The 11,397-nt window shown below is 38.8% G+C and overlaps 1 pseudogene; it reads right to left on the reverse strand.

Moving 5' to 3' along the window:
• Positions 1–453: 453 nt before the first annotated feature.
• Positions 454–1,261, reverse strand: LOC144739660 (18S ribosomal RNA; annotated as a pseudogene).
• Between the last annotated feature and the right edge of the window lie 10,136 nt (positions 1,262–11,397).

The following is an 11,397-nucleotide window of genomic DNA, read 5'->3' on the forward strand; positions in this document are numbered from 1 at the left end:
AAGCTTAAACTTGTTTCTTAAGTAACCAGCTATCACTAGGCTCGGTAGGCTTTTCACCTCTACCCAGGGCTTTTTCCAATCTTTTGCCACAGATACGGATTAACTCTTATAGGTAATCCCAGGGTAGCTCGTCTAGTTTCGGGGAGGCGGCAGTATTTTCGGGTTTACTTGCTAAGCCATGATGCAAAAGGTACAAGATTTTATCTTTGCTTTACTTTACTTAGTTGATCTGTTTCATCACTTTTTCAATGTTCCCTTGCGGTACTATATGTGTTTTATTTTTCTATCACCTATACTAAAATGGGGGCAATGGTTTGCTGTAAATGTGTGAATGTTTTATAATCATAAATTAAAAGTTGTTAGATAAATATACTCAAATCAGTAATCAGAAGATCTTGAATCGCACAAGAATATTTTCGGTGTAAGGGAAATGCTTAACTTTTAAGCTATCTTCTGTTTTCCAAGCGCACCTTCCGGTACGCTTACCATGTTACGACTTTTCTCCGGGAGGGGTGTGGGAGAGTGACGGGCGGTGTGTACGCACCCTAGTGGCCAACTTCAACTAGACAAACTATTCTTGTTTACTGCTAAATCCACCTTCAAAATTATTTCATTAAGTTATTCGTATACTCTGGGGAGAGAGTGTAGCCCATCTCTGCCTGCCTCATAGGCTGCACCTCGACCTGACGTATTTGCATAGATAGCTTCTTTGCCTACGGTTATTCTTTTATAAGGTTGGCTGGCGACGGCGGTATATAGACTGGGGGCGAGAGGCGGCGGGGTTAAAACGTGGGGTATCGGGTTATAGGACAGGCTCCTCTAGGTGGGTTTAGGGTGCCGTCAAGTTCTTTGGGTTTTAAACGATTGTTCGTAGTGCCCTGGCGACGGTGGTTTATTTATGGCAGGCATAGCGGGGTATCTAATCCCGGTTTGTGAGTTTTGCTTTCGTGATGTCAAAGTGAGTTTATTAATATAGATTCTTTCGATGTTGAGATATTTAAGCATACCTATTCAACTAGCAGGCATGATGGCTTCTATAGTATTAGTTAAGCTAGTATTTTAATCACGCTTTGTGCCGGAGATATCAGCTTGAGCTCCTCGTATAACCGCGGTGGCTGGCACGAGGTTTACCAGCTCTAAAATACGTAACTTAGTCGGGCTTGCGTCCATAGCTTAAGGTTTATCACTGCTGAGTACCCTTGAGGGTGTGGGTGGCTAGGTGTTGTGGGCTAACTTATTGTGAGCCTGATACCATCTCTTTTTTATGTTTATAGTTAAAGGAGGTCCTCACGGGAGTGCGGAAACTTGCATGTGTAATTTCATATATAGTTGATATTAAGGCTGGAACTAATCCTTTGTGTCAAGGGGTTCTAAAACCATCTGAGCATCTTCAGTGCTCTGCTTTAATGTTAAGCTACTCTTGACATTTGAAAATCAGAGGGTAATTTAATGTTAAGATGCTAGCTTTGGGAGCTAGATACAGGGGTTTGAATCCCCTTCCTTTGAAAAATCTGTATGTTAAGTTTCAGTTGAATTTACCGGTGTTCTTTGATAGCAGAATTAACTTGTTTTCTAGGCGACCTAGAATTGGAAAGATTAAAATAAAAATTATAAAGTACACTGTTGATGCAATTTGTGTTATTAAAATAAATGGGTGTTCAGCTGGTTCTCCCCCTAGTCAAGTGAGTAGCGCTAGATCAGCAATCAGAATCCAAAATGTAACTTGGGCGAGCGGACGAAATTGAATGCCTCGTTGTTTAGAGGTGTGGGTAAAGGGGATAACCAGGAGGATTATGATGGCTGCTGCTAAAGCTATGACCCCACCTAATTTATTAGGAATAGATCGTAGAATCGCATAGGCGAACAGGAAGTATCATTCTGGCTTAATGTGAGGTGGGGTACTAAGAGGGTTGGCATAAATAAAATTGTCTGGCTCACCTAGTGCATTTGGGGCTAAAAGAGAAATTATAAAAAGAACCCCAAGTAAAATAACAAAGCCAAAAATGTCTTTGAAAGAGAAGTATGGGTGAAATTGAATTTTATCCAAATTAGAGTTAATTCCTAGGGGGTTACTAGATCCTGTTTGATGGAGGAATATAATATGGATTATAGTTATTGCTGCTAGGATAAATGGTAAAATAAAATGGAATGTAAAAAACCGGGTTAATGTGGCGTTTGATACTGAGAAGCCGCCTCATAATCATACTACAATATCATCTCCTACATAAGGTACTGCTGAAATTAAATTTGTAATAACGGTTGCCCCTCAGAAGGATATTTGCCCTCATGGTAGTACATAACCAACGAAAGCAGTAGCTGCAGTTAATGCAAATAAGATGACTCCAACGTTTCATGTTTCTTTATATAAATAAGAGCCGTAGTAGATCCCTCGCCCGATGTGAGCATAAATACAAATAAAGAATATAGAGGCCCCATTGGCATGAAGATTTCGTATAAGCCATCCGTTGTTAACATCACGACAAATGTGTATAACTGAAGAGAAGGCTAGTTCAGTGTTGGCGGTATAGTGTATCGCAAGAATTAGTCCTGTAATAATTTGTAAGATCAAACATAGGCTTAAAAGTGAGCCAAAATTTCATCAGGCTGAGATATTAGCAGGAGAAGGAAGGTCAACTAACATGCTACTACCAAGTGATAGGAGTGGGTGAGTTTTTCGAAGAATGGTTGGTGGGTGGGACATAATCAGATAACGTTTAAAATTACAATTAAAAAAAAAAATTTTAAAATTACAATTAAAAAAAAAAATTTTAAAATTACAATTAAAAAAAAATTTTAAAAATTACAATTAAAAATTTGATTGGGTGGTTCTTATAGTTGAATTCTACAACGGTGGTTTTTCAAGTCGCTAGTTTAAGTTAAAGTCTTAATGAGAATGCTGCTTTAAGAAGAGGTTACATCTTCACTCGCTGGTTTACAAGACCAGTGCTTTATATTTAAGCTATTAAAGCTTTATAAGTTAGGTAAAATGACCAAAAGTTCGCCGGTTCCTGAGGGGGTTGACGGCAGCAATGAACTTGGGGGGTCAAAGGGGGTAAGGGGGTTGTCGTGAAACCGCGGGAACGAGAGATTATTGAAGCTGGGAAAGGTATATCATATATGCCCTATGCCTGGATGGATGTGAGCTATCAGTGAAACATACTTGTATACCCTTCGGGAAATCGAGCTTAGCAGTTGTATGCCAAGAGTGATAAAAGGAGTACCTTAGTCTGGGATAAGCCTATGCAATGAGTTGTAATGGTATTTGGAGGAGTAGGTACTTATGCCATTATATATACCTATGCCATAGAGGCATATACCTATGCCATTATATATACCTATGCCATAGAGGCATATACCTATGCCATTATATATACCTATGCCATAGAGGCATATACCTATGCCATTATATATACCTATGCCATAGAGGCATAGGTGAGGAAGAGGGTTTGGGGGGGTATTGAGTGCTCTGACGTAAAAGTAATAGTTTTATTAGAGCATATGTTAAGTTTCGTTTTATGTTTTTTTATAATATTTTTATTGGGGGTCGCTGTGGTTGTTTTAAGCCCTTCTCCCTATTTTTCTGCTTTAGGCTTAGTATTTGTTGCTGTTTCTGGGTGTATTGTTATTTTGTACCATGGGGGTACCTTTTTATCTTTAGTTCTGGTTCTATTATATCTTGGTGGGATGATGGTAGTTTTTGTGTATTCGGCAGCCTTGGCTGCCGATCCTTACCCTGAGATTCTTGGGGGTCGGTTGTTTTGATTTTTTATAGTCTGTGTTTTATGCGTTTGTTTTGCTGGCTATTTTTATTTTAATAATTTTTTATTGAGCACATTAGTGGCTTGTGATGGGGTAGATTATGTTGGTGGTATTTTTGGGGCCGAGTGGTTAGGAGTCACGACTTTTTATGAGGTTGGGTTTATTCTTATGTTGGCTGGATGAGCTTTATTAGTTTGTTTATTTTCTGTTTTAGTAGTTGTTCGTGGGGTAGATCGTGGGGCCCTGCGAGCTGTGAGACTAAGTGTAATTAGAGCTAGGGCAAAGGCTATTAATGGTAAGGTGGCAGAGTTTAGTCGGTGCGCTTCTGTCAGTATTGTCGAGGGTTTTAATTGGTTACTGGCTAATCCTTTTGGTCCAATTTTTTCAAGTCAGGTTAGGTCTATTGCTTGGGTTATTAGTTTTTGGCTTCATACCAGAGATAGACGGGATAGGGAGCGATGAATAATGTGTGGGTAGAATGCTAGTTGAGTAAAAAAGGAGAATACAGTCTGGTTAGTTTTTTTATTAGTTAACTCCATAGAGATAACTAAGCTAATAATGAATATAATTAGGGCAATAGTTTTAATGTAGGGCGGTATTGTAAAGATTTGAGGTTTTATTGGTGGTAGTGTGCTTGTCAGAATTAATCCTGAGATTATACTACCTCAGGCTAGACGTTTTAGGGGGTTTTTAATGAAGTTATTTTCGTGTGTGGGGGTCATGGCTAAATATCGTGGTGTGCCGGAGGCTGATATAATAATTAGTCGTGAGCTATAGGCAGTTGTTAGTGTTACGGCTAGGAGGGTAACTATTAGGGCCCAGGCATTAGTATAGGAGGTGTTTAGGGCTTCTAGAATAAGGTCTTTTGTGAAGAAACCGGCTAGGAACGGCAAGCCTATTAATGCTGCTGATCCAATGGTTATGCAGGATGTTGTTAGAGGGAGATTATTGTTTAAACAACTAAATTTTCGAATGTCTTGTTCATTGTTTATATTATGAATAATACTTCCTGAGCATAAGAAGAGTATGGCTTTGAAAAAAGCATGTGTACATATATGGAGGAAGGCAATGTGTGGGTGGTTGAGGCCAATTGCTACTATTATTAGGCCCAGCTGGCTTGATGTAGAAAAGGCAATAATTTTTTTGATGTCATTTTGGGTTGTTGCACAAAGGGCAGCGAAAATAGTGGTCATTGCTCCAAGGCATAGCGTTATTTCTAATATAAAGGGGTAATTTTGAAATAGTGGGTGGAGTCGAATAAGAAGGAATACCCCTGCAACAACTATAGTACTTGAGTGAAGTAGGGCTGAAACAGGTGTGGGGCCCTCTATTGCAGCTGGGAGTCAGGGGTGGAGTCCGAATTGAGCTGATTTTCCTGTGGCTGCGATTAAGAATCCCAGGGTTGGGATAATGTATTGTTGATCAGATAAAAGTAGAGTAATTTGTTGTAAATCTCAGGAGTTAGTGTTGGAGCATATTCAGACTATACTTATTACTAGTCCAATGTCTCCGATGCGGTTGTAGGCTACTGCTTGAAGAGCAGAAATGTTAGCTTTTGTTCGACCTGATCATCAACTAATCAGAAGGAAGGATATAATTCCTACCCCTTCTCAGCCAATAAATAGTTGTAGAAGGTTATTTGCAGAGATAAAGGTGATTATTGTAATTAAAAATAGAAGAAGATATTTAAAAAATTTGTCTACAAGTCGTTCTTTTTCTATATATCATTGTGAGAATTCTATAATGCTTCAGGTGATTACTAAGGCGATTGGGGTAAAAATAGCGGTATATTTGTCGATTTTAAAAGATGGGGCAATATTAAATAGGGTTCAGTCTATCCAGGGTTTTAGTGTAAGAGTGGTCTCTATATTTTCGTTTAAGTAAATAGTTAATGGGATTAGACTAATAAATATAGAGGTTTTAACTAGTTTAGTTGTAAGAATTATAGATGGTTTTGGTATAATGATAGGGGGAAGAAGGATAATAATTGTAAGTAGTGCTCCGGAGTTTATAATTAGGGTTAGATAGTTAGAATTCATTAGCTTCTACTTGGACTTGCACCAAGATTGGTGGCACCTAAGGCCAGCGGATTTCTGCTTATCCTTTAGAAGCTCGAGAGGACTGTGGAGTTGAACCTCAGGGGAAAGAATTAGCAGTTCTTAGTGCTGCCTTGCTCCTCTCGGCAGGCAGAGGGGTTTTAACCTTCATTATTAGACTCACAATCTAATGTTTTATTTAAACTATGCGTGCCTCTAATTATAATAGTGCTTGGATTGGCAATAAGAAGAATGACAGGGGCTATATGTATAAGTATTAGAAGATGTTCTCGGGTGGTACTAGGATTAACTGGAGCATGTTTATTAGGGTGTTCATGTTGTGTTATAATAAGCATATTTAGTGAGAAAAGAGCAGTTAATGTCATGCTTAGGCCTAGTGGGATAATAGTTCAATTTGATCAGCTAAATAAGGAGGTGATGATTAGAATTTCTGCTATAAAGTTTGGGAATGGGGGTAGGGCTATATTAGCAAATGTTATTATAAGTCATCAGAATGATATTAGAGGAAATAGGGCTTGTAGGCCTCGGTTTATAAAGATTGAACGTGTGTGAGTACGCTCATATGTGATATTAGCAAGACAAAATAAGCCTGATGACACTAATCCGTGTGCAATTATTATTGCAAGAGCTCCAGATCATGCTCAGGGTGTTATTGTGAAAATTCCAGCTACAACTAAGCCTATATGGCTGACAGATGAGTAGGCAATTATAGATTTTAGGTCTGTTTGTCGTAAACAAATTGAACTAGTCACAATTATTCCTCATATAGCAATAATTATAAAAGGGATAGCCAAGTCTTTAGTTAGGGGGATAAATAATGATGACATGCGAATTATGCCATAGCCTCCTAGTTTTAATAGAATTGCGGCTAAGACCATAGAGCCTGCAATTGGAGCTTCTACGTGAGCTTTTGGTAATCATAAGTGGAAGATATAAAGAGGTATTTTAATCAAAAAGGCTAAAAAGCAGGCAACTCATCACAAGGCTTCAGATCATGGTGTGTTTGAGAGTAGCGAGAGATCTGAAAGGGGGATGATGTATGTTGATAGGGAGTTTAAGTGGGTTTGAATCATAATGAGGGCAAGAAGTAGGGGGAGAGAGGCAGATAAGGTATAGAAAAGGAAATATAGACCAGCTGTGAGCCGTTCTTTCTGGTTTCCTCAGCGGGTAATAATTAAAAGGGTGGGGATTAGGGTAGTTTCAAAGGCAATATAAAATATTAGCAGGTTGGAGGCCCCAAAAGTAATACATAGAAGGACTTGAAGGAGGATAAGTAAAGAGATTATTGTTTTTTGTCGTGTGATTGGCTCAGTTTTTATGTGTGCTTGGCTAGCTATAATGGTTAGGGGTAGTAGTCAGCAAGAGAGTATAATTAGTGGGCATGAAAATTGGTCAATGCTTAAGAGGGAGTTGGTTGAATTATGCTCAGTTATGTCTGTGCTTAATGTGAGTGTTGTCAAAGTTGCAATTAAAAAGCTGAAGAAGGTTGTAGCAGTTCATAACATGCTTTTTTTGTTAATTAAAAAGGTTATTGGAATTAATATAATTGAGGGGATGATGAGTTTTAGCATTTTAATAGATTTAGGGCTTTTAATTGGTCGGTGTTATGAGTACGAGCTGTTGCAATTATTAAAGATAGTCCCATGCCAGCTTCACAGGCTGAAAAGGTTAAAATAATAAGTGGTGCTGCTATTATTGGAAGTGACGTATTGTTTAAGGCTCATAGTGCTGTAGAGACATATAGTGCTAGGGCTATGCTTTCTAAGGTAAGTAGAAGAGAAAGAAGGTGTTTTCGTTGCAGGGATAGGCCTAATAGGGCTAGGAAGAAAGATGTAAAAATTAATGTCAGGGGCATGTGAGAGTAGGTGTTCCTGAAAGTTCAGGATTAATTGAGCCGAAATCAATTGTCTTAATTAGACTAAACCCCAATAAACTATTCTGCTCAATCAAGTCCTCCTTGTAATCATTCATAGATTAGGCCTAATGTAAGAAGAATGACAAATAGGGAAGCTCAAAGAAGGGTTAATTCCGGGTGAGAAATGTTTGTTGCTCATGGAGATGGGAGAAGAAGAGCAATTTCTAAATCGAATAGTAAAAATAGAATAGCTACTAGAAAGAATCGAAGGGAGAATGGTAGGCGGGCAGATCCTTGTGGGTCGAAGCCGCATTCGTAGGGGGAAAGTTTTTCACTATCAGGTTTTATAATCGGCAGTCAAAATGCTAGTAGGGCTAAAATAGACGATAGTGTTAGAGTTAGGGTAATTATAACTATGAAGGAGTTCATATGCCTTTTCTTGGGTTTATACCAGGTTTGGTTGGTTGGAGGCCAACTATATTAAGTGTATTAAAAAGGCAGGTTAGGTTAAGAGCCTCATCAGTAGATCGAGATATACAAGAATAGTCAAACAACATCTACAAAGTGTCAGTATCAAGCAGCGGCTTCGAAACCGAAGTGATGTTTAGAGGTAAAATGATATTGTATGTGTCGTACTAGGCATGTAAGTAGAAATAGGGAGCCAATAATTACATGTAAGCCGTGGAAACCTGTTGCGACGAAAAAAGTAGAGCCGTATACGCTGTCTGCTATTGTAAATGGGGTTTCATAGTATTCTATAGCTTGAAGGGCTGTGAAGTAAAGTCCAAGCAGAACTGTCAGGGCTAGAGCTTGAGTTGCTTCTGTTCGGTTTTTTTCAGTAATACTATGGTGGGCTCAGGTTACGGATACTCCGGAGGCAAGTAGAACTGCAGTATTTAATAGTGGTACTTCAAATGGGTTCAGTGGGGTAATTCCTGTTGGAGGTCATATTAGGCCAAGCTCTAGAGTTGGTGCCAGGCTGGCGTGATAGAAAGCTCAGAAAAAACCTGCGAAAAAACAGACTTCTGAGATAATAAACAAGATTATTCCATAGCGTAGGCCTTGTTGAACTGGAGAAGTGTGATGGCCTAGAAAGGTGCCTTCTCGAACAACATCTCGTCATCATTGATATATTGTAAGAAGTATCAGAATTAGGCCTAGTGTTATTAAGATATAAGAATTTTTATGGAATCATATGGCTAGGCCGGAGGTTATTAATAGTGCGGCGCCAGCACCGGTTAGGGGTCAGGGGCTTGGGTCTACCATGTGGTATGCGTGAGCTTGGTGGGACATAGACGTTTTCTTGAAGATAAAGGGTTAAAAGTAGAATAAAGACGTATGCTTGGATTATAGCAACAGCTAATTCTAGAATAGTTAAAAGGAAAAGGAGTAATGAGGTAGCTAGTGTAAGTGAGATTATTGGCATTACTGCAAAGGTGGTAATAGAGATTAATTGAATAAGTAGATGTCCAGCTGTTAAATTGGCAGTTAGTCGGACTCCTAGAGCAATAGGTCGGATGAAAAGGCTAATAGTTTCGATAATAACAAGTATAGGGATGAGTGCAATTGGGGTGCCTTCTGGTAATAAGTGGGCTAAGGCTTCTGTTGGTTTTTTTTGTAAGCCGATAAGAACCGTAGCTAATCATATTGGTACTGCTAACCCTATATTTATTGATAGTTGGGTAGTAGGTGTATATGTGTAAGGTAATAACCCTAGAAGGTTGATTGTTAGGATAAATATTATAGAGGCTATACAGATTAGGGCTCATTTGTGTCCTTGTGAGTTGATTGGAGTAAATAGTTGTTTAGTGATAGTTATTAGTGTAGGTATCAGTAGTGTGTGGTAGCGAGATTTAATAAAATTTGGTGTTTGTAAAATTAGTAAAATACTAGGGATTAGTATAGCTAATCAGGCTAGAGGGAGCCCAAATATGGTTGGGGATTTAAATTGGTCAAAAATTGCTAGTGTCATGGTCAGGTTCAGGTGGGTTGTTTGGGTTTAGTGGCTTGTTGAGCAGAGACGGTGTTTTGTGTTTGGTAAAATATAATAGTTGGCATAATTAGTAATAAAATAATTAATCATGATACTGTAAGTATAGAAAATCAAGGAGCGGGCTCAAGTTGTGGCATATCACTAAGGGAGAACATATTCACCCATCTTCAGCTTAAAAGGCTGATGCTAAGTTAGCTTCTTAGTGGCAGTATATATGTTAGGATTCTAATACATCAGTAGTTCAACTTTCGAAATATGAGAGAGGAACAGCTTCTAGTGCGATTGGTATAAAACTATGATTTGCACCGCAGATTTCTGAGCATTGACCAAAATATAGGCCTGGTCGAATTGTAATAAATGTTGCTTGATTTAATCGGCCTGGGACTGCATCTACTTTAGTACCTAAAGATGGGATAGTTCAGGAGTGGATTACATCTTCTGATGTAATTAACATGCGAATAGGGGATTCTATTGGTACTACGATGCGATGGTCTACGTCTAGAAGGCGGATTCCTCCTGGCTCTAGTTCATTAGTTGGCGTTATGTAAGAGTCAAATTCGATCTGATTATAATCAGTGTATTCATAGGATCAGTATCATTGATGTCCAACTGCTTTAATTGTTAAATGTGGGTCACTGATTTCGTCGGTAAGGTAAAGAATGCGTAGGGATGGAAGAGCAATTATAATGAGGACAATGGCTGGTATAACTGTTCATACGATCTCTACTTCTTGAGAATCAAGAGAGTGTTTATTTGTGAATCGGGTAGTAACTATCAGAGTAATAAGATAGAAAATTAGTACACTAATTAAGAATACAACTGTTAGAGTGTGATCATGAAAATGAATAAGTTCTTCTATGATAGGGGAGGCTGCATCTTGAAGTCCTAGTTGAGCTTGCTGTGCCATAAGCAAGATACATGAGTATAAGCTCATAATATTACCTTGACAAGGTAGTGTAATAGTTTTACTAGTATCTTAAGAAAGTGGCAGATATGGTTATGCACCTGGCTTGAAACCAGCGTAGGGGGGTTCGAATCCCTCTTTTCTTGAAGTTAGCTTGGACATAGGCTGGTTCTTCATAAGTATGGTAGGGAGGTGGGCAGCCATGAAGTCATTCAATATTAGTGTTGAGAAGGTCTGTAGCAACAGCTTTGCGTTTAGAAGAGAAGGCTTCTCATAAGATAAATATAAATAGTATAACGGCAATTAATGAGATTGTTGATCCAATTGAGGAAACTACATTTCATGTAGTGTAGGCATCTGGGTAGTCTGAGTAACGTCGTGGTATGCCAGCTAAACCTAGGAAATGTTGGGGGAAGAATGTAAGATTTACACCAGTAAACATAATTACAAAGTGTGCTTTTGATCAGGTTTCGTTAAGTGTATAGCCCGTGAATAGTGGGAATCAGTGGACGAAGCCCGCCATGATTGCGAAAACAGCTCCTATAGATAATACATAATGGAAGTGGGCTACTACATAGTAAGTATCATGAAGGATAATATCTAGTGATGAGTTGGATAAAACGATTCCGGTGAGTCCTCCTACAGTGAATAAGAAAATAAAGCCTAAGGCCCATAGTATGGGGGTGTGTCATACGATTTTTCCGCCATGGAGAGTAGCTAGTCAGCTAAAAACTTTAACTCCTGTTGGGATGGCAATAATTATTGTGGCTGATGTAAAGTAGGCTCGTGTATCAACATCTATTCCTACTGTAAATATGTGATGGGCTCA

Source organism: Lampetra planeri, unplaced genomic scaffold (assembly GCF_965212315.1).
Source record: "Lampetra planeri unplaced genomic scaffold, kcLamPlan1.2.h2 scaffold_1638, whole genome shotgun sequence".
In the NCBI taxonomy this organism is placed as follows: domain Eukaryota; kingdom Metazoa; phylum Chordata; class Hyperoartia; order Petromyzontiformes; family Petromyzontidae; genus Lampetra; species Lampetra planeri.